General features: G+C 41.5%; 1 protein-coding gene across 4 annotated transcripts in view; it reads left to right on the top strand.

The window, feature by feature from the left end:
• ATXN1 (ataxin 1) overlaps positions 1 to 25196 on the top strand; it is a 577099-nt gene that overhangs the window by 202472 nt on the left and 349431 nt on the right. For 3 of the 4 annotated variants that reach the window (XM_066377106.1, XM_066377108.1, XM_066377109.1), the window contains one exon: positions 6531 to 6655. The exons of the other annotated variant lie outside the window; for it this stretch is intronic. The gene's annotated coding sequence lies outside the window, so the exon portion shown is untranslated. The remainder of the gene's footprint in view (positions 1 to 6530; positions 6656 to 25196) is intronic. 4 annotated transcript variants of the gene reach the window in all.

The raw sequence follows: 25196 nt of genomic DNA, 5'->3' as shown, positions 1-25196 counted from the left end.
ATTTTTAAATGGCAAAAAATATACCTTTGGGCTGACCTGTGGTGGCGCAGTGGATAAAGCGTCGACCTGGAAATGCTGAGGTTGCCGGTTCGAAACCCTGGGCTTGCCTGGTCAAGGCACATATGGGAGTTGATGCTTCCTGCTCCTCCCCTCTTCTCTCTCTCTGTTTCTCTTTCTCCCTCTCTCTCTCCTCTCTAAAAATGAATAAATAAAATTAAAAAAAAACTTTAAAAAAAATACAGTCCTCTAATTTAAAAAAAAACAAAAAAACAAAAAAACAAAAAAATACCTTTGGTGACGTATCATATGCCTTTATAAAATACAGTTGCTTTTTGTACTGTGGATTTTTTTCCCCCCTCATTTTTCCGAAGCTGGAAACGGGGAGGTAGACAGACTCCCACATGCGCCCGACCAGGATCCACCTGGCATGCCCACCAGGGGGCGATGCTCTGCCCCTCTGGGGCGTCGCTCTGTTGCATCCAGAGCCATTCTAGCCCCTGAGGCAGAGGCCACAGAGCCATCCTCAGTGCCCGGGCCATCTTTGCTCCAATGGAGCTTTGGCTGCGGGAGGGGAAGAGAGAGACAGAGAGGAAGGAGATGGGGAGGGGTGGAGAAGCAGATGGGCGCTTCTCCTGTGTGCCCTGGCTGGGAATTGAATCCGGGACTCCTGCACGCCAGGCTGACGCTCTACCGCTGAGCCAACTGGCCAGGGCTTGTGTTTTTTTTTTTTTTTTTTTAATGATGCTTTCCAGTCCTTTGGTTTCCATGGTGTGGGTATAATCCTAGCAATTAAAGCAAAAGTATTCCAGGGAATAAATGGAGAATATGTTTCTGACTGCTACTTGCTGGGCATTCCCCTCTCACAAAATAAAATGATAAAATAACCAGCAGCAGTCTCTTTCCGACAACAATGCCATTCTAAATTTTTATCAAGGTGGAAGTGCAGAGATCATTTCTTTCGCTCTCTGTGTTCATATGTGCCTGTGTCAGGGAAAAAATGGGAAAGTCTTAATTTGTTATAAGAATTAAAGGGTCAATAGTCATTGTATTTTTACATTGTTCAAAAGCTCTTGTTTTGTAATGGTTTGGTTTTGCCTGTACTACTTAGAAACTTGTAACTGTTGAATCCTTAGTGACTTTTTGTTGCCAACTGAAAATTGATGTTCCTTTATCATTTAAAAAATTCAGGCAGAAATTACTATAGTTATCTTCTTCAATATCTTGTTTGTTTAATTGATTGCTTTTAGAGAGACAGAGCATGGAAGGGAGAGAGTGAGAGAGAGAAGCATTTGTTGTTCTACTTAGTTGTACATTCATTGGTTGCTTCCCTTATGTGTCCTCACTGGAGATTGGACCTGCAGCCCCGGTGTTTTGGGATGATGCGCTAACCAACTGAACTCATTGGCCAGGGCCTTCTCTTCTCTTCTCTTCTCTTCTCTTCTCTTCTCTTCTCTTCTCTTCTCTTCTCTTCTCTTCTCTTCTCTTCTCTTCATCTCTCTCTCTCTCTCTCTCTCTCTCTCTCTCTCTCTCTTTCTTTCTTTTTAAACCACTGAATAATTTTAGGGAGAACTCTTCAAATGTGCAAAAGAACATTCAGTATTAGAGCATAGTTCAATCAGCCAGATTAACCAGACCTAAGTTAAAGAACCAGACTGAGTTGACTGTTCAAACCGTAAGAGGCCACCTTTCCAACTTCTTTGACAGTTGAGTGTAGATTGTAGTATATTTAGGATACACAAATAGAAGAATTGTAGAGTTATGTGGCAAGTTAAGAAGTTTGGTGAAGATGCACATGTTTGCATGAACTATGTGACATGAGCACTTTCCTCAATGGAAAGTCAGATTTCAGGTATGCACATCTGAAGTAGTAGAAGAGGTTATTCTAGAGGGCTCTTGCCATGGAGTCATTAAGAGCCTAGCCTCTGGGCCTTGGCCGGTTGGCTCAGTGGTAGAGCGTCAGCCTGGCGTGCGGGGGTCCCGGGTTCGGTTCCCGGCCGGGGCACACAGGAGTGGCGCCCATCTGCTTCTCCACCCCTCCCCTTCTCCTTTCTCTTTGTCTCTCTCTTCCCCTCCCGCAGCCGAGGCTCCATTGGAGCAGGGATGGCCTAGGCGCTGAGGATGGCTCTGTGGCCTCTGCCTCAGGCGCTAGGATGCCTCTGGATGCAACAGAGCGACCAGAGCATCGCCCCCTGGTGGGCATGCCAGGTGGATCCTGGTCGGGAGCATGAGGGAGTCTGTCTGGCTGCCTTCCGGTTTCCAGCTTCAGAAAGGTGGGGGGAAAAAAAAAAGAGCCTAGGCTCTGGAGTCAGGCAGCCTGAGTTTGATTCCCACCTTTACCACACATGTGTCGTATCAGGCAGTGATGTAACTTCTTTGTGACTCAGTTTCTTCAACTGTTAAAAGTCACATAAAATTCCTAGAACAGTGCCTTTCACTTTGTAACTGTATTGGTTATCTATTGATGTGTAACAATACTTGGTGACTTGAAAGAACAAATATTTATTATCTCACAGTTTCAGTGAGTAGGAATCAAGGTACATCTTGGATGGGTGTCTCTGGCTCCAGGCCTTTTGAAAGATTGCAGTTAAACTCGTCTGCAGGATTGCCAAGCTCCCTTCCATGAAAGCTAGCAGGCCACATGAGCCCTATACAGGATGGCCTCTCAACCTGGCATTCAGAGAAAATACAAGAGAGACCCCAAGATAGAAGCAACAGTTCTTTTGTAACCCAATATTGACAATGGATGACATCTTATTACCTTTGCTGAACTCTGTTTGCTAGTTGCCAGTCATGAAATCCAGTCTTTACTCAAGGGGAGAAGACCATACAAGGGCATGGATACCAAGAGGTGGGATCACTAGGGATGAACTTGGAAGTTGCCCATGACAACTCATGCTTTAACTTACATCTACTATCTGTGAATTGCAAACTTACCTATACAACCATCTATTTGATATCTCACTGGGATGTGTAACAGGCATCTTAAACCTAACATGGGAAAATGGAGCTCCCTGATACCTGTTTTTCCCATAGTCTTCCATCTCAGTGAATGGCAACTCAATTTCTAGAGATTCAGAAACTCAGAGGGATTCTTCTTAATGCTTTCTTTCTCTTTACTTCTTGTCAACTTGACTTTCAAATGCATCTTACCAGTTCTCATGACCGCCTGCCCCAGTGTCACCACATTTGCCCATGTATTAAGTGTTTCACCTGAATTTTTGCAGTAGCGTAATGGGCTTTGTGTTCAAACTTGTCCACACAATTCTTCACACAACAAGCAAAATGAATCCTTAAAACAAGGCAGGTTATTATATAACTCCATTCAAAATTCTCTAGTCTACCTGTTTTACGTAGAGTAAAAAGCCAAAGTCTTTACAATGGCCTACAAGAGCTTTTGTGATTATAAAGTTATTTTTCTGTGTTTTGTATAAAATGATGTATATGTGCAGTTTAACAAGAATCATATATATGTATATCAGTATAAATATGTTTTAATATGTTTAGTTATTTAATTTATCTAGAAGTAATTTTTTGAATGGTCTGAGATAGAGATGTGACACTTTTTTGCAAATAAAGAGCTAGTTTTCCCAACACTGTGTATTGAATAGAACACCTGTTTCCCACTGAAGTGATACTCTACCACAAATCTCTTTTCTGTGTAACCTATACATAATTGTTTAATTTTACAATGAAGATATACCTAATGGACCATATATGATACAATGGTGTTTTTACAGATTTTATTTGATATGGCATACTCAAATACACCTAAAACAACTTGAATTATAATTGTGAATTAATTCTGGAAATATTTACCATGTCCCTTTATTTGATAGATAAGGAACTAATTCTTCTTAGGAGTTTGCCATTTAAATTTAAAAGTCCAGTTAGATGTAAAAAGTAAAAAAATTTTAAAAATCTCATGGTTTATAGGCCACTGTTTCTGACTTGTGTTGATATATCAGATTTTGCTGCTGCTGCTTGTAACTGTTCAGAAAATTATCACAGAAATGCTCATAAAATTTTAAAGCCCTATAAGGTTATCACCTGGAGTGAAGTCCTTGTTTACATAGTAACTTTCAGTGTTCAGGCATATCTATGAATGCTCTAGGCCCATGGTGTTTTTTTCTCCTTTCTGGACTTTTGGTCTTATTTCAACTTATAACTTCAACTAGCAAACAAGAATGGGTTAGGCAAAGGAGAGTAAATTCAAGCCAGTTTGTTTTGTGAGTTATAAGCAGCACTGCTGAAAAGTTTGCTGAGGAAGGGAAGAATTAATAAAATTTCTTGCTTGAAATGAGGTGTGTAGAATTTTCAGTGGTTTTCTTTTGATAAGAATTGTCTCATTCTCATGGAGCTCTGTTTAACTGGGAGTCAGCTATAAATCACTAAATAGATCATTTCCAACTTTTTCACATCTATAAGGATAAGATTGGAAAATCTAGTCGTTTAGATGAATCCTTTTTTCCCCTCCTCTACAACTAGTCTAAGCCTTGCTCCTCTAGGCATCAGCCTTTGGCAGCCTGTAAAGGGCCCTGAGCTAATAATGGAGCCATTCTGCCTTCCCAGATAGATTTTGCTCCACTTGGTGACAAGACTATAATCCAAAAATGAATTCCTTTCCTTAGCGCAAGCACAAAACAGAAGAAGAGAGTTTTAAATACTATGAAAAAGTATTGTGCTTCTGGTAAATTTTCAAACCAACACCACATTCCATTCTGTTCAACAATATTATGTCCAGAAAGAGTCAATGGGCAGAAGCGGTTAAACCTAGAGTCTAGTCAATGCACAAATTCACTTGCTGTGTGACTTAATAGGAGGTCTGACACCCTCTCTGGGCCAGCAGCGTTATCTGCAGAAGAATTTTGAACTAGATGACAAAGATCTTTTTTATTCTGGAATACCAAGATACAGAACTGGTACCATATAAAGGACATGCAGCAGTTTATTTTCAGTGAAACAAGATTGATACCAGCCAGTCACTAACAGTGGGCTTGCTTAAACACCCCCTCCTCTCTCCAAAGTCTGTTTTTACCAAAAGGATAAACTAAAGACAATTTGTCATGTTTTGAACTTCCTGGCTTATGTTGATTCTATCAATCTGTTACTGTTGCACATTTGAGTGGGAACTGAGTTAAATTTCATGATAAGTGCCCAGAAAACTAATAAATCGTTACTACCCCACTCTAGGTGGGTATTGATAGCATCAGGAAAAGAAAAAAGCCTGCCATTCTGCTGGAAGGCGCTCTTCCAGCTAGACTGAAAACGTCATGGTCTTAATGTCAACTCCTTTAAACATTAACCAAGAGCAGCTTTCTCTTCCTCCTCAGAAGTTTTAAATGCCTACATGCATTTAACCACAAATATATACACCCCCGTCCCCAAGTCCTTTTGAAACATGTTGAGTCTTCTACAAAGTAGTAGCTTCAGAAGTCTTTCAAGAAATTGATTATTCACACAACAACCTAGTGAGGATTAAAGTGTACCTTCTCTTACAAGGAAGTCATTTGATGATGAGATCTTAGGTGATTGCCTTAGGACCTGTGAAGATGCGCATATAGTGTAGAGTTACAAGTAGGAAGCAGTCAAGTGGGGAACTGGGCAACAGCACTCCAATGGGCTGTCAGAATAGATGAGGAAGAACTCATAAAAGGCTAAAAAAGGATGCAAACATCATTTGAAGACTGTTTCCAAACTCTCAAATGCCATTGTTAGAAAACAAACAGCGGGGTGGATTTGACTAAGCGTCAGAAGATAGAACAACACCCTGTGACAAGTGAGCGTTTTTTAAACTCACAAGGCAGAAGAGAACTTTTCAGAGCGACCCTGTCACACAGTTCTAATGTGTAGGCTTTATCAGCTGCTTTGAGTGGGGGCATAGAGGCATGCATATTTTAACCATTCATTTCATATTCAGTGTGTTAAGTAAATGCTGCTTTCCAGCTTGGGTGGAGAAGGTCTGTATCAAGATTTATCAAGAGTCAGAACGAAAACCCATCAATTACTTGTAGTGCAAAATGGAAAATTCCTCCTCTCTCATACTTTGTTTTGTTCAATCCCAATAGTACTTTATTTAAAAAATATCCATAATAGTTTAATCAGTCTGAGTTTTAATGGGCAGAATCAGATGGACTTTAATTTGAAATAAAGCTTTTTCAACTTCCTACCCTTGATAAAACTGCATTTTAGTATCTTTAATTATCTAAACATAATGAGTCTTTCTTTACTTATTTCAATTAGTAAACTTGAAATTTTGCAAGCACATTCCCATGGGTGTATATTATATTGCATTCAAGATGCAATAGCTGCCCATAAGGTGCTTTTGTTCACCCGCCCCATCTCCATCCCGTATTTTAGGGTGCTATATGTAGATCAGTTGTGCGATAGCTTCGTTCTGGTAATTAACACACTTGTTTGAGGTTAGAAAAATATACATCTAACAAAAGCCAGGGATTTCCCCCTGAATACCAACTAACTGCTTAGAGTGGCATTTTCATTCTGACTTGGTGTTTTGTTTTGTCTTGTTGCAGAATACTGGAGCAAAATGAAAGAGTTTATTTTGAGGCCTCCAGAGTAGCTGCAACAGACCATGAGCAAGAGAGAAAGCGTGGACTTTAGCCTGCACGAAAGGATCTTGAAACACAAATGGTTTTGGGTAAGTCTTCCGAAGTACTTGGCATTCATTAGCCTTAGATTTCATTTATTTGGTGTCCCAGGACCTTTGATTCAAGTGCATGGCTATTTCTGTACAACTCAAGCAACAGGATGTTTCAGAAAGCTTTGTTCGTGTCATGGAGAGCAGCTCAATTTACTTAGTTGTGTTTGTTTCTGAAATGTGAAAAAGAATGGGGTCTAAGTAGAATGCATTTGTCATTAGAAATAAAAATCAAAAAAGAGAAAAAGGAAACCCAAACAACTGAACGCACAAACAGCTAACAAACTATGTTTCCAGATAGTTTATCTTAGCCAAGAGCCTAAAGTATTCATCATACAAGAGATCGTAGATTCAGTTTGATGGCAGGTTTGTGACCCTGTAGTGAACTATGGAGACGGGCAAAGGTGAGAGGCATTGGGAGTTTTCAAATCCTGTTCAGCAACTGTTTACTGAGTACCTTTCAACCAAATATGGTGACTGAATGACATTCTTGTTTTGGGGTGAAATTTAAATGCTCCAAACTATAAAGAAACAATTCCAAACCACACACCAAAATAATGTGGATTTCCAAGAAAGCTTTCTCAGCCCAGCTCATTGAATTTTTTTGAAATGAGTCCTCAGACCGGAGCCCAATTCTGCCTACCTATTTTGGTGACCTCTGCCAATGTACTCATCCTTTTGGAATGAGTCACCTTTGAAAGCACAGAGCCATGCCTCGATGATCTCTATGGTCTTATGCAAATTTAAAATTCAACAGTCCACTCAGTGAAATTAATTAAATAATTATACCCTTCAATTTTTGCTCAACAGAATTAACTGTGTGCTCCTGCCAAGTTGTCACTGGCAGAGGGGCTTATTAGATCAACCTGAGTGGAGCAAAGTGTCAGGCACCTAAAGTCCCTTCTGTCTGCCGGCACCGATCTTGTGGACCAGCTCTTTGGTAAAGCAGGCCCTGCACTGTCTGCAGTTAATAGTTTATTGCTTTTAGCACAGTGCTGTATTCGAGTATGTGAGCTAGGCTTTTTCTGTGTGATTGTCCTTTCTTCTTCTGTTGGGGACCTAACGTTTTTGTTTCGTGTTTGCTCTCACTGCTGTTGGTTACCTGCCAGTCCTTGAACCCTGTAGAGCCCCCAGACCTAGTTTTACATTGATCAGAATTTATTTTCCTTTTTTACTAAACATCCCTTTTCTGAAGCAGAACTATGAATGACACTTTAAATGCTCAGATGTCACTGTTGTTAGCAGCTGGCTGCCTGCCTCAGAGTGGTGAATTATTTGGGTTTTACAACAGCATTTTTTTCCTCTTACAAATGTTAAATTATGAAGTGCAGGAAACCACATGAATGTGGCAGAATGAAAATGCAAATAGTGTTATCTGGAAATGCCAGTTTTATGGTTCTGGTGACACTATTCTCCCTGCAATCAACATGTGAAGCCTCTCTCCCTGTTCAGTACGGCCTGCTGTCCCAAGTCTTCATCTTCATTTATGTCATATGGTGTAGCCACCTTTGAGTCAGGAGGTTTGGTTAAAATGATGGTGGAGTGTCTCCTCCTAGCCAAGTTCTGCCTGGACACCGAGCCCAGCTCTTATTCACAGAGTCTTCCTGAATGCCCACCTCTCTTTATGAATTCCTGTAACATGGAAAGCCAGCATCATACAAGAATATATGGCTCTGCATCGCTTTATGGGTGGTTGCCATTACTCCATCTGGATGGCAGACTGCTGGAAGGCAGGACTCAGATCACAGCCCAGTGTTCCTCAGCGGTGCTCTAGCCCCAGGACCTCCTGGTCAGAATCACTCCCAGGACTCCTGGTCAGAATCACCTGGACGTATGGATTAAAGGTGTAGATTCAGCAACCCCAGGCTTGATGAGTCAGAATTGCTGGGGATGTTGAGCACGAGAAACTCACCACAGATGTGTCCTTTGCACACTGAGGTTTGCTAACTGCCTGTGTCTACTCCTCCATCCTCTTCGCCTCCTCACTCACAGTGTAGGGCCTAGGTCTCAGCACATTGTAGGTGCCCAGGAAGTACTCGCTTGTTCATCTGAGCAGCATCAAACCATGATGGTTGCGTTCACTCTTCAGTAGCCTCGCCTTTCAGGATGTGCAATCAGTATATTCTCTGGACGCTTAAAAACACCATTTTGTCTAAATGTGCAGTGTCCTCCTACTCCCAGGTCCAAGGCTCTTTTATATCTCTTTCTCTTCAGCCACTGATCCGATTGTCCTTAGTAATGGCGTTGCCCCTGCCTAAGGCTAGCACAGCAGGAAAAGCCCATGTAGGAGCCCATGGAGCTGCAAGACTGGAGGAATATCTGAGGATGGAAGCAGGCTGTGCTAACCTAGAAGCTCTGTCCTTGGCTGCCAAAGCCACACCCGCTGCCCTTGGCAGTTTAATTTGAATGGTATTCCTTTCAGCTGTTAGGGCTCACAGGTTGTCAGTTTTGGTGGCAGGAGAGCAGTCCCATTACTGAAAGGGATAAAGTTAAGCTGCAGTGGACATACATCAAAGCACCCACAGTGGCAGTGGCAGAGTCAGGGTTTGGATCTGATGTTAGCACACTGCAGTGAGGACACTTGGCCCCTTCCGTCCCTCCCCAGCTTGCTCCAGCAAGGGCAAGCCTGGCCATGGATGATGCAGACGAGGTTTTCAGGGTGTCACTCCTGGTGCAGCTCCGGAATGCCCTTGAAGCCCTGGAAGTAGACATGACTGTTGGTTCAAGTTAGAAGCCAAACAGAAGAAGTCACAGATGCCCAGCCAGCCTATAAAGGAGCAAGTCGGGTAATCTGGGAATTTATTACCAGTAAGGTAATTACGACCAAATGCTTCCAACCTTTCTATTTTTTTTTCTTTTTTTCTTTTTTAACGGTTGCTTCTTCACAGTTTTACTTAGAGAAGTCATGCCCATTCTGAATTCAGGTTTTGTGAAAAAACACATTCATGCAGTGACAGGGAAGCATCTCCTTCTGGGTCTGTCTCAGGTTTTGATGAAAGGAGGTAGCGGGAAGGTGCAGCCGAGGGGCTTGGGAGCAGTCTTTTTCTTGTGCCCTCAGCTAAGCGAAGGAAAAACGGCATGGTTCTCAAAGCAGGGTTAAAGGCAAAAGAGGCTTTGTAGTATGTGCTTCACGGAGACCTGACCAGATTTTCCTCTGCGTGTGACCTTCCAGTCGGGTGGGTGGGAAGAGGGCTGCCCCTGTGATGCCGGAGGCAGGCATACAGGCTGTGAGCTATGGAAGAGAAAGGTAGAGTTGTTGATCTGTGACTGAGCCTTTGTTAAAGGCTTTAAGGTAGAGGAATAACAAGGGATGAAATTAAAGAAATTATATAAAGCACATGATTTTAGCAAAATACCAGATGCTGGCATTTTGGAGGTCTTTATTCGTGCCTGGAGTATTTCCTTAGAAGTAGCCATCCGCGGTTGGCAAAGAGACGAAGGCGTTCTAAAAGAGCATTTGTTTGGTTAGAAACTATGTCACTTATACTGTTTACTGTGAGGCATCCTTGAGAATTGAAAGATTTCTAAATGGTTACCTAAATCTTAGGCACTGCTTTTGAAAGGCAGATGTAAGTAAGAAAAGAGCCAGTCCTGTCTCTTTCCTGAGAACCATTATTAGAAAGCTCTTAAAATGCTTTCTAACTTGGAGGGGTCAGATGCCTATCATGTACCTAAACCTATGTTCCATAGAGTAGTACCAGTCATGCCTTCTGTGAAATGTGTTATAACTTCGCTCTTCTTGCTGATACTATCACGGGCTAATAATTGCATCAGTCCTTCAGAGGGGCCGTGTGGTTTGGTATAACTGTGAGTAAAACCACACGGGTTCAGGAAATGCAGCACATTGTCTTATAATAGGCATCATCGAAAACAGATGTCGATTTACATGGAAGGTACCTTTCCTTGGTGACAATTTGAGAGCTTTGAAGTGGGAGGTGTTTGCTGTGCATCAAAATAAATTAGAATGAAACTGCCACATTTGCACTGTTGTAGTGAAAACTGAAAGAAACTTACCCATGTTCCTTATGAACCTGGTCTCCCGAAGGCGTCAGTCACATCAAGGCATCATTATCAGCCTGCTCTAATGACTAACGCTCTCTCTCTCTTTTTTCTGAGTTGAGGCCATTGGCTCCCAACATCCTCCCAGATGGCTTCAATTGGGTATCACATAGGTGCCTCCAACTTGTGGCTAAACTTACACTGCCACTATCCTGTCTCTCTTTATAGGTTCCTTGTTTAGAGAAATAGGATCAGCCAGTCATGGATGCTGGACACCATCTTCTCTTCCTAGATAGTTCATCCCTTGACCAGGTGCTGTAATTCTACCTGATAAATACTATATTCTGTTCACTCTTCTTCCACCCCCTTGCTCTCATCCTGTTTTAGGCCATTAGCATCACTTGCCTGGACTGCCACAACCATGTCTAAAAAAAAGCTACTTGCTTTGAGTCTTTACTTCCTGAGTTCCATTCATCCTATTAGGTTGAGAATTATTTTCCTAAAGAAAGGATGTGGTTGAATTATTCCCATTCCTGAAAAACTTTGATGTAATGTGGAAGTATGGGACAATGTTTCTAACACAAATATCAAGTATAAAACTCATACTTCAAAATTGTATATATATATATATATATATATATATATATACACACATATATTAATTACAAAGGAACAATGAAAATGGCAGCTGTCAACAAAGACTAGAAATACATAAAGCAAAATTGAAGATGTAAGCCATATTAGAGTGATTAGCACCTCTTTTTAAAAAAAAATAATACTTCTTGGTATTTTCCATAGTAACTAATGAATATGATGAAGTGAAAGGAAAAGTTGATGTTACATTTACTTTCTCTATAAAATAAAATGTGATCTTTGATCCATGACATTCAAGACCCCGAGGAGTTCATTAACTTACCTTTGAAATCTCATCTCTGATCCCCCTGCCCATCTCTCCTTTCTAAACATGTTCATTTTAACAATTGTGCCTTTCTTCATATTGATTCTGCTGTATGAAACTTTGTTTCTCTACAAGGTGACTTTCTCATTGGATGGAAGTGTCCTTTCTCCCTGGGTTAGCACTATCTACTGATATTTTTTTTGTTTATGTAGATATTTTTGTGATGGTTCACAAGGGCAGATATTGGTTTATTTTAAACCTTGTGTTGCTGGTATTAAGCCCATTTCTGCACCTAATATAGCTTAAAATATATTTATGGATGATAGGAAGGAAAGAAGGAACTCATTGGAAATATATAAGTAATTCTTCAGGTAAGATTTAATTTTTTTTTCAGATAAGCTCAGTGCTAATTACTGTGTCATAAAAAATTACAAAAAGTAGATGTTTTTCGATTAAGCAGTTTTTATACAAGTAATTGGATTCAGCATCAGGCCATTTTCACTAAGCTTCAAGAGTGATTCTTTAGTATTTGGAAATTCTATCAGGTAGAATCACTTCAGCTTCTTAGGAGTCACCTTTTTGAAGTTATTTAGAAATTGCTATTTAAACTGTTTTATGACATGAAAAATCACATCAGCTGAATCAGAAATCCAACATAATCTCAATATGTGGGGGGGGGGGGGTTTCCCTAAAAGAATGTAAAAACCAAGACTGGATAACGTTAAAGGATTGATGTAACATTTTCAATTCTGAAAGGTTTTTCTACTCTAGGAATATACTTATTATATTTTTCATTTCTAAGAATTCTATTTAGTTAAAATAGCAAAGGAGAAAAAATATCTTGGCTTAAATAAAAAGAAAAGTCATCTCTAAAATTAATTTGGCACCCTCAAAAGTTTCTTTTCAAGAGGAGGAGTAGGATGTTTTTTAATATCACATTATAAGAATGCCACCAAAAAAAAATCATCATTTGCACTTGTGAGCTAGGAATTCAGAATGGGGTTATGTGGTGATCAGTGTGTGACACATGTTATATATTTTTTAGACAATATTTTGACATTAAGTAAATACAGTTTAGTATCACATATCATCTTATGTATTATATATATATATATATATATATATATATATATATAAAATGTATATTTTTCCCATTGATGTTTTAGTTAGAATCAGTAAGTTGGAAAAGAGAATTTCAATTTGAGATTTGCCAATTTTTTTCATGATATTCTTACCCAACCTTCAGTTTTCTTGCCTATAAAATCACGAGAATTACATGATTGATTTCTGTCTTGGAAACAGTATATACACACCACATCACTTTTCAGCATTTCTGATAAGTTGGTCTTTGTCTGTTTTGCACATTAAAGAACTTTTGCTGAGTTTCTTATTTTTCTGTCCTGAGTATTGCATTCATTTAAAAGCCTGACCCTTAGGCTGTTTGGAAGATCTGACAAGAATTCCACCATGGCTCCAGTGAATGAGCACAGACTCATAGTTCACCTTTAGTTATTCTCTGCAGCACCATCGATGGGGCTGCAGACTTTTCTGGTATTGCTGAAGTTCATTTACCAGGAAGTACCGGCTGTCAAATTGCTCTTTTGTGAAAGCTAGCACTTGAAAGCATCCTAAATACCTAGTGACAAAAACCCAATAGACTACTGCTGTTTTCATTACAGCTGCAGGTGCTTCTCGATACAGTAGTTGCTTATCTTCAATTACCCTCTACAGACCGTGAATATGGGTCTGTGTAGTGATGTTGTGGCGACACCCAGCTAAGGCTGTCTGGCATTGGTTAGCCCAAGCAGAAATGTCTGAAGCGTAGGAACCTCAATTAGGAAAGCTGCAAAGGAGAAGACAACTCTTCGTGAGACTTGAAAGATCTAAATTCAGAACAGAATACCTTGGTGGATTTCAAACTTTTTAAATCCAGCCCTGAGAAAACTGATGACAGTCATCATAATTTTTTTAAGTAACAATTAATTGCTATATAATGCTTTTGAGAAATAACATAATGCCGTGTTTAAGAGCGTAGGTTCTTGAGGCCAACTTCCTGGGTTTGATTACAAGTTTGTCACTAAATAGTACCTGATACTTAATAGTTGTGCAATATTAAGCAAGTTACTTAACTTCTTTGAGTCTTAGTTTATGCACACATGAAATTGGAGAAATAAAATAACACCTATCCGAGTTGTAAAAACTAAATGATTTAATGCATCTGAAGCTTTTAAAAAAATGTTAGTTGTTATCATCAGGTCATGTTCATGGTATTCACTTAGATAGTAAGTTCCTAATAAAAAATTTCCAGCCTTTACTTTATTCTTAGTGGCTTAATTCATATTAAATTTATTATTTTATACATAGGGAAGGTGAAACGTGAGTGAGTTCAACTAGGAAGGTGAGAAAATGCTCTGGGACCACAAAGGAGTGAGCCCTTCGGTCTAGTCAGGGAGGTTGAGGACATGGAGGAGGTATTTTGAGCTAGACCTTAAACTGTGGCTAGGATCCCAATGGACAGAGATGGGAGCAAGGTATTCCAGATGCAGGAGTGCTTGAACAAAGATGAGGGCAGTGTGTGTTTGAGGGATGCTGTGGACTGGTTTGGGACCAGCATAAGGTTTGAGAAGTGGAGTTATGGGAGATTGGGAGAAAAGATAGGTCAGTTTACTAATAATAATGATAATGATAATTAATATGAACTATTGCCTGTGGTGGCGCAGTGGGGTGAGCATTGGGCCAGGACACTGAGGGCCCCAGTTCAAAGCCCTGAGGTCGCCCTAGAGCGTGGGTGCGTTGGCTTGAGCACAGGCTTTCCAGCTTGAGTGTGGGGTTGCTGGCTTGAGTGCGGGATCATTGATATGCTTCCAGTGTCACTGGCTTCAGCCCAAAGGTTGCTGGCTTGAAGACCACGGTCACTGGCTTGCAGCCCAAGGTTTCTGGCTTGAACCCAATGTCACTGGCTTGAGCAAGGGCTCACTGGCTTGGTTTGAGCCCCCTTCCCCCAACATGTATGAGAAGCAATCAATAAAAAAACAACTAAAGTGAAGCAACTATAAATTGATGCATCTCATCTCTTTTGTCTCCCTCCCCCTCTCTCTTCTCCCTCTCTCTGCTTCTCTCTCTCTCTCTCTCTATACACACACACACACACACACACACACACACACACACACACACACACTGTAATTAAGTAGCTACCTTGTACCAGCATCAGGTTCTATGATTGGTGCTTTACATAAATTAGCTCTGATCACAACTCCCTGTAACATTTAGCTCCATTTTACAGATGAAAACAATTGAACTAATTCTATACTGAGGGTTGGAAATTTGTCATAAGTGGTAAAGAGCCACTGAAGTTTTCAGAACGGGAGAAGTTATGATCAGACTTAGCAGTCATTTACTGACCTGCTCTGTCAGACTCTGAGTTCCCTGAAATTGAAGACATGTCTTACACCAACCAACTGTGTTCCCCGCCACGAACAGCACTGGACCTTCATCATGTTTGGTACTCCGTAAATACAAGGAGAGTCTATTTTTAAAACTTCTTTTAACACAACTTAGGAGATACTTTTTGTACATTTTTCCTTTTAAAGAGGAAACTAATTAATTCATCTAATAATAGTCAAACTAATTCCTTTGTGCCTGTGTATGTTTCATCTTATCTGATCCTCCCAAAAAATCTTACAGCGTATGACTTCTGTATTTTTATTATATGTTATTACAATGGATGAGGTTATTGGAGCTGAAGAATATAACCCAATTTGTAGGAGTAAAGCTAGGATTCAAACCCTGGACTCCCTGACCCCTTGCCTCTATGATGCCGTCACCCCCGACGTCTTATCGAACTCTCAAACCACTTCTGATTTCCAATCTCCGCTAGGATGGTTATTGCCCGCTGGTTTAAGACCACTTTGCTAGCAAGCACTCTGTTGCTTTCACAGAAACTGAAGCTCCACAAGGACCTAATCTACTTTGTAGAGGTTGATGGGAAAGAAATTATTTTCAACTGTCCTCAGGACCAGTAACCTTCTAAATGACAGTGCTGGCAGGTGGCCATTTCTAGGAGGCCATCAAATTAGCCACTTAGCAGAGCCTGGCATCCTGTGTTAGGTGGGCATGCAGAGTGAACTTGCTCCTTTCAGTAAAATAGAGTTTGGGAGTGAGTACGTTGCAAGAACCCTAGATATGTAAGGTAAGCACTTTGCGCTCCCACCTGATTGAAACCAAGTCTGTTCTACTAAAACCACTTAGCAACAGGCAGACGGCTTCTGCCTCCAAGTGCTGCCTGAGATTTGGAGTGACATTAGTGAAAGGGGACGTTCAATTCCAGCCACCAAAGGTCATGACCAGCAAACCTGAAAACAGATATTATGTAAATTCGACCCAAATCTGTATTTATTAACTTGACGAATTTTGGAGTGGTTATCTGCTCTATGACATTGATCCACAGTAAGATTCTCCAAAATATCAGATCCGTTTAATGCATTTAAATCAGGATTCGCAAGTATCTGGCAGCTATGCTGGTGCCAATTTTCAGAGGCTTAGCTCCCCTGCAGCTGTGCCCACTTTGCAGGAAGGGACGTGGTGTGCTCTATTTTCCTGGTGAGCGTCCACATGGGTCTCACTCCTTCCCTTACCCGGCACTGCCGTCATCCTCTTGGGAGAGTCACTGAGCCAACAACATTCTGTGTTGGGGACCCAGCCATCAGTCCAGCACCTCACTTTGAAAGTGTCTTTAACATGATTTACAAATGTATATATTCAGTTGTAGTAAATATACATAACGCAAAACTTACCACTTTACCCATTTTTAAGTGTATAACTCAGTGGCATTAAGTACGGTCAAAATATCGTATAACTGCCATCACTATCCTTTTCCATGGCTTTATCATCTTCACAAGCAGAAACTCTGCCCCCATTAAACACTGACTCCTCATTCTTCCCACTCCCCGGCTCCTGGGACTCTGTCGCCCTCTCTGAGTTTCTCTTTTTTAGGTAGCACATATACCTGGAATAATACAGTATCTGTCTTTTTGTGTCTGGCCCTTCATTTTAACACAGTATTTCAAGTATCCTTTTTTTGTGTGTAAAGTATTTATTTTCAATACATTATTGTTTCAATATTATCAGTAAGATAAAATATGCATTCTAATTTAAGAAACCAGGCCCTACAAGAATATGAGCACACAGAAGGTATAGAAAATTTTCCTCATAATAACTGAAGAAAATAAGACAAAGCCCAGACTCCTTGAGTAGTTTCACATTTCCCCTAGGAGCTGATTCTGCCTCAGTTTGGTTTCAGCCTGTATTTGTCCTGAATTCTTTGCAGAAATTCTGCAAGCAGCCTTGCATTTAATGCCTCCTGGAAGAGTTCAGAACTTTTTAGCTACCAGCTTTTGACTGACTTGTGTTTTACTCTTCTCTCCAATGCTTTTAAAATTAATCACTCTGTCTACCTACCCATCCTACAATGGACAGAAACGTGCTGACTGCTGTTGGAAAATGAGTGACTCACAGCTTTCCACTTGTGACGGTACCACACAGGCGGTACCTGCCTAGAAGCAGGAGCATTGTAATTTTAACTGCAGTGATGGAATTGTAGTAGAGGTGAACACAATTCTTCTGTTTACGTCTTAAATGAGCCACATTGAAAAGTCGTGAATTGGTGTATCAGAGTGAATGCGTTATTTTCAGATTTCTGTTCTAGCAGTTACTGCTGCGGATCTACACTGCACTTCCCTGGTCCCTGGAGGTCCAGGAGCCTTAACAGAAAACCCAGAAGGGTCTAATCTACTTCCTGAAAGTTAATAGGACAGTAAATGACTTTCTGTGGTGGTAAGGCAGAGATTTGCCTCAAATCCCAGAAGCCTGTGATTCTTGAGTCTTCTTTTTCTTCTGGCAGAGGGCTCCATGGATTGATTTACAGTTGAGATACATAGAGATTTTCCTCTCTTCTCATTTTCTCTCACCATAATTAAGATGTATTGGAGTGCTTTCCCTGCGCTGGGTCTCTGCTGTTGGGCAGAAGTAGGACGTTATGTTGTAAATGTCCCCAGCTTTGAACCCAAACGGAGCTCATTGATTTCAGGGACTCTGTGCTGGACCACTCAGCGCTGTCCCTCTGCGCCTCATTCACATTTAATTATAACCACTGAGTTTAGTCACATGGTGACACTGATCTGAGATACTTTCTTAGGAACCTTAGATGGGTTTCTACAGGTTAGACATCTCTGTCTAATAAATTACTGTGGACGGTAGGTTTTCCTGACAAGGTAGTAAAGCCACATACAGGAATAGCTTATCTAAAACATAACATGGAAACTTTTCTATTTAGCCATTTGAACTCAGCAAAACTATGTGCGACAGTATTTATGATATATATATTTATATTGAAGAAGACTGTGTGGAAATAGGTAGAGCTTGGTTCTTTACAGATGCCCCCCCACCCCCACCCCGCCCCGTGGTGCATGCATGCACGTGAATGCATTATTATGGACCAGGCATCCTTGTCTCAAAGCTAGTGACAGTTCAGGTTCAAAGCCTCTCACTTGTACAGGCCCCTTCTCAGGCCTGGTATCTAATTTTGTGAACTCTATTTTAAAAAGCCACCCTTGTACTCACTGGACTGGATTCGCCCTTGTGAGGAATATCTGTGCCCAGGTTAATTAAATGTATTCATTTCTCCTTCATACTAGTATGTGAAATTCCCCAAAGCCTGCCAGCCCACAAAATGGGACAAGGAAGGCCTGTGCAGAACTGTTAGCATCTCCACCAGTTGTTTCTAAGGAAGTGTATATCTTGGACATTTAGCAAATAACAATATGTTTGACTGATAGTTACGTTGTCCTAAAGTTCCCAAACCAATGACTAACAGTCATGATTCATGTGTTCCTGGGAACCCCCTTCCCTTCTTTGCCGTTTGCCTGGAGCAGTGGATGGTGTAGCAGAATTTCTTAGGAGTTGAGTGAAATGAACTACATATATCCCTTCTTATCTTGTCCTCACGCCACCTCAGGAAAAAATTAATTTAATGACTATTTTGTAAAACATTTTTTTCCTAGCTTGACATAGTTATTTGTAGGTAAATAATTTTCCTCTACCAGGAAGTCACTTGTGATAGATAACTTTGAGTTGAGAAGTAGCTGTTGGTTTCTAGTGTGCTAAATTAATTTATTTCTTCCTTTTCCAAAGAGTCCTTTTTATTATTCCCAGCCTGTAGTTAGGTATAAAAGCTAATTTATCAATAGTTTAGATTATTTTTTTTCCCATGCACCTGGTATGGTATTCAAGCCATGACATTTCCTGCTGAAATAGCACTGCTGGGGTCTGAAGGGAAGAGACTTCAAGAAAATATAACCCATTAAAAAAGAAAGGAATAAACTATCTATAAAAATGTTATAAAATAATTGACAGTGTATGTTAGCCTTTCATATTTCTTACTAGTGAGAAATCTTAGGGAGGTATGATGTCAGAGACCATTAAGAGAGAGTGACAGTTGTGAGCAGAAGGTCCGTCTGTACGATGCAGAGCATAGTAACCGCAGAGTAGAAAACAGCCCGATGTATTTTGTCCTAACCTGAAACAAGGAAACCTGTTCCAGTGGCCTGCTTGATGACAAAACTTATCCTGATGACTTAACACCACAGTCAAGGGCTGGGAGGGGCCGGGTCTGCAGGCAGGAGGATGTGGAGTCAGAAACTAGATGACTTGGGAGGAGAAGAAGGGTGGTCTTACAATCTAGGTTTCAGTTTCTGGTATTCCCCTAACTCGGTGACTTTTGGAAAGTTACTAACCTTTCTGAAACAGTTTCCTCCTCTACAGGAGGAGGGCAGTAGCCTGGATAATCCTTGGAGGTTCCCTTCCCCTGGGACATGCTGAATCTGAGGGAACAGACATCAGCGTTAGGAGAGAACATACAGGGTAAGAGGAGAAGCGGAACCGGTGGAAGGGAGGCAGCTATGCAGATGGTGGTCTGGAAAACAAGGGGAAAATACCTGCAGTGTAAATAAAGTTTATGTCTCTCTCCATAGGCAAGTAATTTTTATCGGGGGAACTGAGCACTGTTAGAGGTTAGGGTTGAGCTCCGGGGTAACTAGCTTGCACCTGGAAGACACTGTTCAAAGAGCTGTACTTCCCTTGCAAGGCCTGTGCTCCTTGACCTTCCCTAGCACAGAAGACTCAGCCTTGTGTTTGTGCTCAGAACTGCGCTGGCTTCGCTGCCTCCTCACTGCCCCCTCCCCCCATGCTTTTGAAAGGGGCCACAGTAGCTTTTCTTTCTGGTTCTGAAGCCCTGTGGACAGTCATTTCTCTGCAGTCAGATGATTTATTTATCTTGTCATTGCCCTACTTAAAGAATCAGATACTTTTGTCTTTGTTTTTGCCAGAACTCACACATGTAAATGAGCTTTTGTAATCAGCAAGATAGGCTGAGTCTGAAATGCGGAGTCCTTGGCAATTTGCTACTTAGTTGCTCAGTTAACATTGATGGAACTTCTGTTACTCCTTTAGTTTCTGGGCAGGGTGTAAGATTAGCTTTTTCTCTCAAGAGTTTAGTAATCAAGTGGGGGAGACCAGTGCAAATGGAAGCCCAAGGAACAGAGTAATAGTAATAATTGTAATGCTAATAAAAGCAACAACAGTGATGGCGCGGTAGGAAGCGATACCGAAAATCTCCCCATAAACTCAACAAGTTCTTCAACCAGAAACAGAAAAACCTATCCTTGGAGTCTTCAGATGCTTCACAACACACCCGAAGGTAGGATCGAGCGAAAGATTGGCTAAATATATGGTCAAACCCCGGGGGAAATAAGGAGTAAGAAATGCTCCGCCTTCCTCTCTAATCCAAACAGGATGGCTTTCACTGAGAACTGAGAATATAGAAACTAAGGCGGGCATAGGGAGTGAATAGATCCAGACCACGGTACAAACAGCCAAACCAGGCTGTGGCACGGAGATCCAAGCCATGGAAAAACCTGGGCAATTCAAGCTAACACGCGCGCCAAACCCAGACAAAGAAAGACAAGTGGGACAGCCATTTTCCGCATCTCCTGGCTGGCGCGCGCGGGGTTAGTGGGCAAGAGATTCCTACGAACACTTCAGGGGTGGGCGCAGCCCGTGCTAACCCACAGAGAAGCAGAGTCAGAGGCCTCTGTGAGGGCAAAAAGCAGCATCTCCTAGGAGCCCCAGCGCCCTGAGGGGACCGGGCACGGGGAGGGAGCTGGAGCCAACTCCAAAGGCGGAACTTTTCTCTGTGGGAGGAGGGCTTTCTCGGAGTGAGAGGCCGTTCCGCCTGAGACTCAGAATCTGGTCAGTGCCCACGCACGGAGAGTGTGCAGGAGATTCCTCCGAACTCCTCAGGGGTGGGCACCCGTGTTTTCCCTCAGAGGAGCAGAGTCAGAGGCCTGTGAGCGGGCCAGGAGCGGAAGCCCCAGCGCCTTGGGAAAGCCGCACGGGGACAGAGCCAAAGCCAATTCCAACCCAGTAACTTTTCTGTGTGGGAGGAGGGCTTTCTCGGAGTGAGAGGCCGTCCCGCCTGAGACTCAGAATCTGGTCAGCGCCCACGCACGGAGAGTGTGCAGGAGATTCCTCCGAACTCCTCAGGGGTGGGCGCCCGTGTTTTCCCTCAGAGGAGCAGAGTCAGAGGCCTGTGAGCGGGCCAGGAGCGGAAGCCCCAGCGCCTTGGGAAAGCCGCACGGGGACAGAGCCAAAGCCAATTCCAACCCAGTAACTTTTCTGTGTGGGAGGAGGGCTTTCTCGGAGTGAGAGGCCGTCCCGCCTGAGACTCAGAATCTGGTCAGCACCCACGCACGGAGAGTGTGCAGGAGATTCCTCCGAACTCCTCAGGGGTGGGCGCCCGTGTTTTCCCTCAGAGGAGCAGAGTCAGAGGCCTGTGAGCGGGCCAGGAGCGGAAGCCCCAGCGCCTTGGGAAAGCCGCATGGGGACAGAGCGAAAGCCAATTCCAACCCAGTAACTTTTCCGTGTGGGCAGAGGGCTTTCTCGGAGTGAGAGGCGTCCCGCCTGAGACTCAGAATCTGGTCAGCGCCCACGCACGGAGAGTGTGCAGGAGATTCCTCCGAACTCCTCAGGGGTGGGCGCCCGTGTTTTCCCACAGAAGAGCAGAGTCAGAGGTCTGTGAGCGGGCCAGGAACGGAATCTCAGGCAGCCCTAGCCCTTTGGGAAAGCCGCACGAGGATAGAGCGAAAGCCAATTCCAAAGCTCGATCTTCTCCGTGTGGGTAGGGATTTCACTCGAAGTGTGACCTGTCTGGTCTGACATCCTGGTGGGTGCGCACGGAGAGTGGGCAAGAGATTCCACCGAACGCCTCAGGAGTGGGCACTTGAGTTATCCCACAGAGGGGCAGAGCCAGAGGTCTTTGAGTGGGAGGAAGCCACGCCTGATTATGCTAGCAGCTCTGACTGACTGAGCCTTACTCAGAGCCCTGTGCTGAGTGGGAATAGAGTGGGGAGTTGCCCGCTCTTTGAGACTCTTACTATCCAGGCAGAGGCAGCAGCAACCCCATAGCTGGATTATCAGGCTTCTAATTGTGGAAGGAAAAGACTAGGAGAGAGGCTCCAGGAACACTCTCACAGTGAGAGATCCTCTCACTGTTGGAGCCTATAAACACTAATAAGCCTCGACTGCCAACGAGACTGAAGCCCAATACATGACATCACCATAGAGAATTATCAACTGCAAACCTCTTCCAGAGTGTGCCACAGTGGCAGAATCCGGGGTACAAAGTCACCGACCAGAAAGACAGAAAAGAAAAAGCAAGACGACAACCTCTCAAAATCAAGAATAATCTGCAGACTTTATAACCTATCCCATTTTATTATATTTGTTCGTCTGTGTCTCTTTTCTTTATACTTGATTTCTTTTTTTATTCCAATTTGGTCATTTAATTCTCTTTCAGTCTTACTCTCGCCTCTCTTTGAACTACACTACCCATAAGTGTTACATCTCCCATTATCTTTTCTTTCCTTCTCCTTTCTCTCTATGAGGGTTGCAATCCAAAACCCCTAACTCTCTCTCTTTCTCTCTCCTCCTTTTTCTTTTTTCTTCTTTAAGTGGTTCCATCTTTTCTCTCTCTCTCTCTCTCTCTTTCTCTCTCTCTCTCTTTTCTTCCTCTATATTAGTCTCTTCCTCTCTCCTTTACGTCTTCTCTCATTCAAACCTCAATAACGAACAAATTATCTTATCTGGGACTCAAACTTAAGTTTGTGGCATTTTGGACGGTTTTTACTTCACCTTTTTAACACATTAGCAGTGCTCCCATCCCTGGCTCTCCATTTTATCTAATACAATAGTAATTTTTTAATTTTCCACCCCTTTTTCCTGTTTCCCTCTTATTCCTCTCATCATAACTCTGAGTCAGCCAACACCTAAGAGCAAATCATTTTATTCTTGACCCAAATTTTTTCCTAATTTGCTTTTTGTGGGTCTATACTGCTCCCCCCCTTTTTTATATATAAATATTTTTTTCTTTTATTTTTTTTTCTTTTTTGTCTTTTTCCTTTACCCCTATATTACTTCTCCCCAATTCAGGCCCTCCGCCACAGGTATTGTTTGTTCTATCTAGTACAATATAATTCACAGTTCATCACAAGATTTTCTCAAAAAAGAGGGGAGAGGAGAGGAGAGGAAAAAAGGAGGGGAAAGAATTATTCCTTTTTTTTCCTCAAATTTTTATCTTATTTTATTTTTCTTTATTTAATGATTAATTTAAAAAAAAAACACGCAATTTTTTATTTTTATTTTTATTTTTTTATCCTTTTATTCCTTATAAAATCTCATTAATACTATCAAGAAAACCACCCTCAGATGCCATTAAAGAAGAGAAAATCGAATATCATGGATACAAAAGAAAGAGAGGTAACACAGAGAGATGAGGAAAAATCTATGGAGAAAAAATTTAAGATATTGGAAACCTTGGAGTTAAACGAAAGAGAATTTAAAATAGAAATCCTAAAAATACTCAGAGATATACAAGAAAACACAGAAAGGCAATTTAGGGAGCTCAGAAAACAACTCGATGAACACAAAGAGTATATCTCCAAGGAAATTGAAACTATAAAAACAAATCAGTCAGAGATGAAAAACTCAATTCATGAGCTGAAAAATGAGGTAACAAGCTTAGCTAATAGAACAGGCCAGATAGAAGAGAGGATTAGCGAAATAGAAGACAAGCAACTTGAGGCTCAACAAAGAGAAGAAGAAAGAGATTTAAAAATTAAAAAAAATGAGATAGCCCTACAGGAATTATCTGACTCCATCAAAAAGAATAACATAAGAATAATAGGTATATCAGAGGGAGAAGAGAGAGAAAATGGAATGGAGAACATACTCAAACAAATAATAGATGAGAACTTCCCAAGCCTGTGGAAAGAACTAAAACCTCATATTCTAGAAGCAAACAGAACTCCAAGTTTTCTTAACCCCAACAAGGGACTTCAAGGCACATCATAATAAAATTGGCACAAACCAACTGCAAAGAAAAAATTCTCAAGGCAGCCAGGGAAAAGAATACAACATATAAAGGAAGGCCCATTAGATTATCATCAGATTTCTCAACAGAAACTCTACAAGCTAGAAGAGAGTGGACCCCAATATTTAAAGTCCTGAAAGAGAGGAACTTTCAGCCACGAATACTATACCCATCAAAGCTATCCTTCAAATATGAAGGAGAAATAAAAACATTCACAGATACAGAAAAGATGAGAGAATTTATCACCAGAAAACCCCCACTCCAGGAAATACTAAAGGGGGTTCTCCAATCAGATACAAAGAATAAAAAAACAACAACAACAAAGCCACAAGTAAAAGCTCCAAGAAGAACATAACAAAACCAACTTTAAACTGTGACAACAATAAGAAAGGGGGGAGAGGATGAAGATTAACAGTAGCAAAGGGCGATGGAGGGCAAAAGTACTCACAAAATAGTGCACTACAATGAACAGGGTAGGAACCCTTTTCAGTACTTAATGGTAACCATCATTGAAAAAACCACCACAGAAGCACATGATTTAAAAAAGATAGCAACAGAGGAAAGATGTATGGAACACAACCAAATAAAAACAAAAGATAAAAAAACGAAAGAGAAGAATCAAACAAGGCACAAAACTAACAGAAAGCAATCTATAAAATGGCAATGAGGAACTCACAAGTGTCAATAATTACACTAAATGTAAACGGATTAAACTCACCAATAAAAAGGCACAGAGTAGCCGAATGGATCAAAAAAGAAAATCCAACTGTATGCTGCCTACAAGAAACTCATCTAAGTAACAAGGATAAAAAAAAATTCAAAGTGAAAGGCTGGAAAACAATACTCCAAGCAAATAACATCCACAAAAAAGCAGGCGTAGCAATACTCATATCTGATGATGCTGACTACAAGACAGCAAAAGTACTCAGAGACAAAAATGGCCATTTCATAATGGCTAAGGGGACACTGAATCAAGAAGACATAACAATTCTTAATATATATGCACCAAACCAAGGAGCACCAAAATATATAAGACAGCTACTTATTGACCTTAAAACAAAAACTGACAAAAATACAATCATACTTGGAGACCTCAATACACCGCTGATGGCTCTAGATCGGTCATCCAAACAGAGAATCAACAAAGACATAGTGGCCTT

Source organism: Saccopteryx leptura, chromosome 3 (genome assembly GCF_036850995.1).
Source record: "Saccopteryx leptura isolate mSacLep1 chromosome 3, mSacLep1_pri_phased_curated, whole genome shotgun sequence".
NCBI lineage: Eukaryota > Metazoa > Chordata > Mammalia > Chiroptera > Emballonuridae > Saccopteryx > Saccopteryx leptura.
This window is presented reverse-complemented; position numbering and strand designations above follow the sequence as displayed.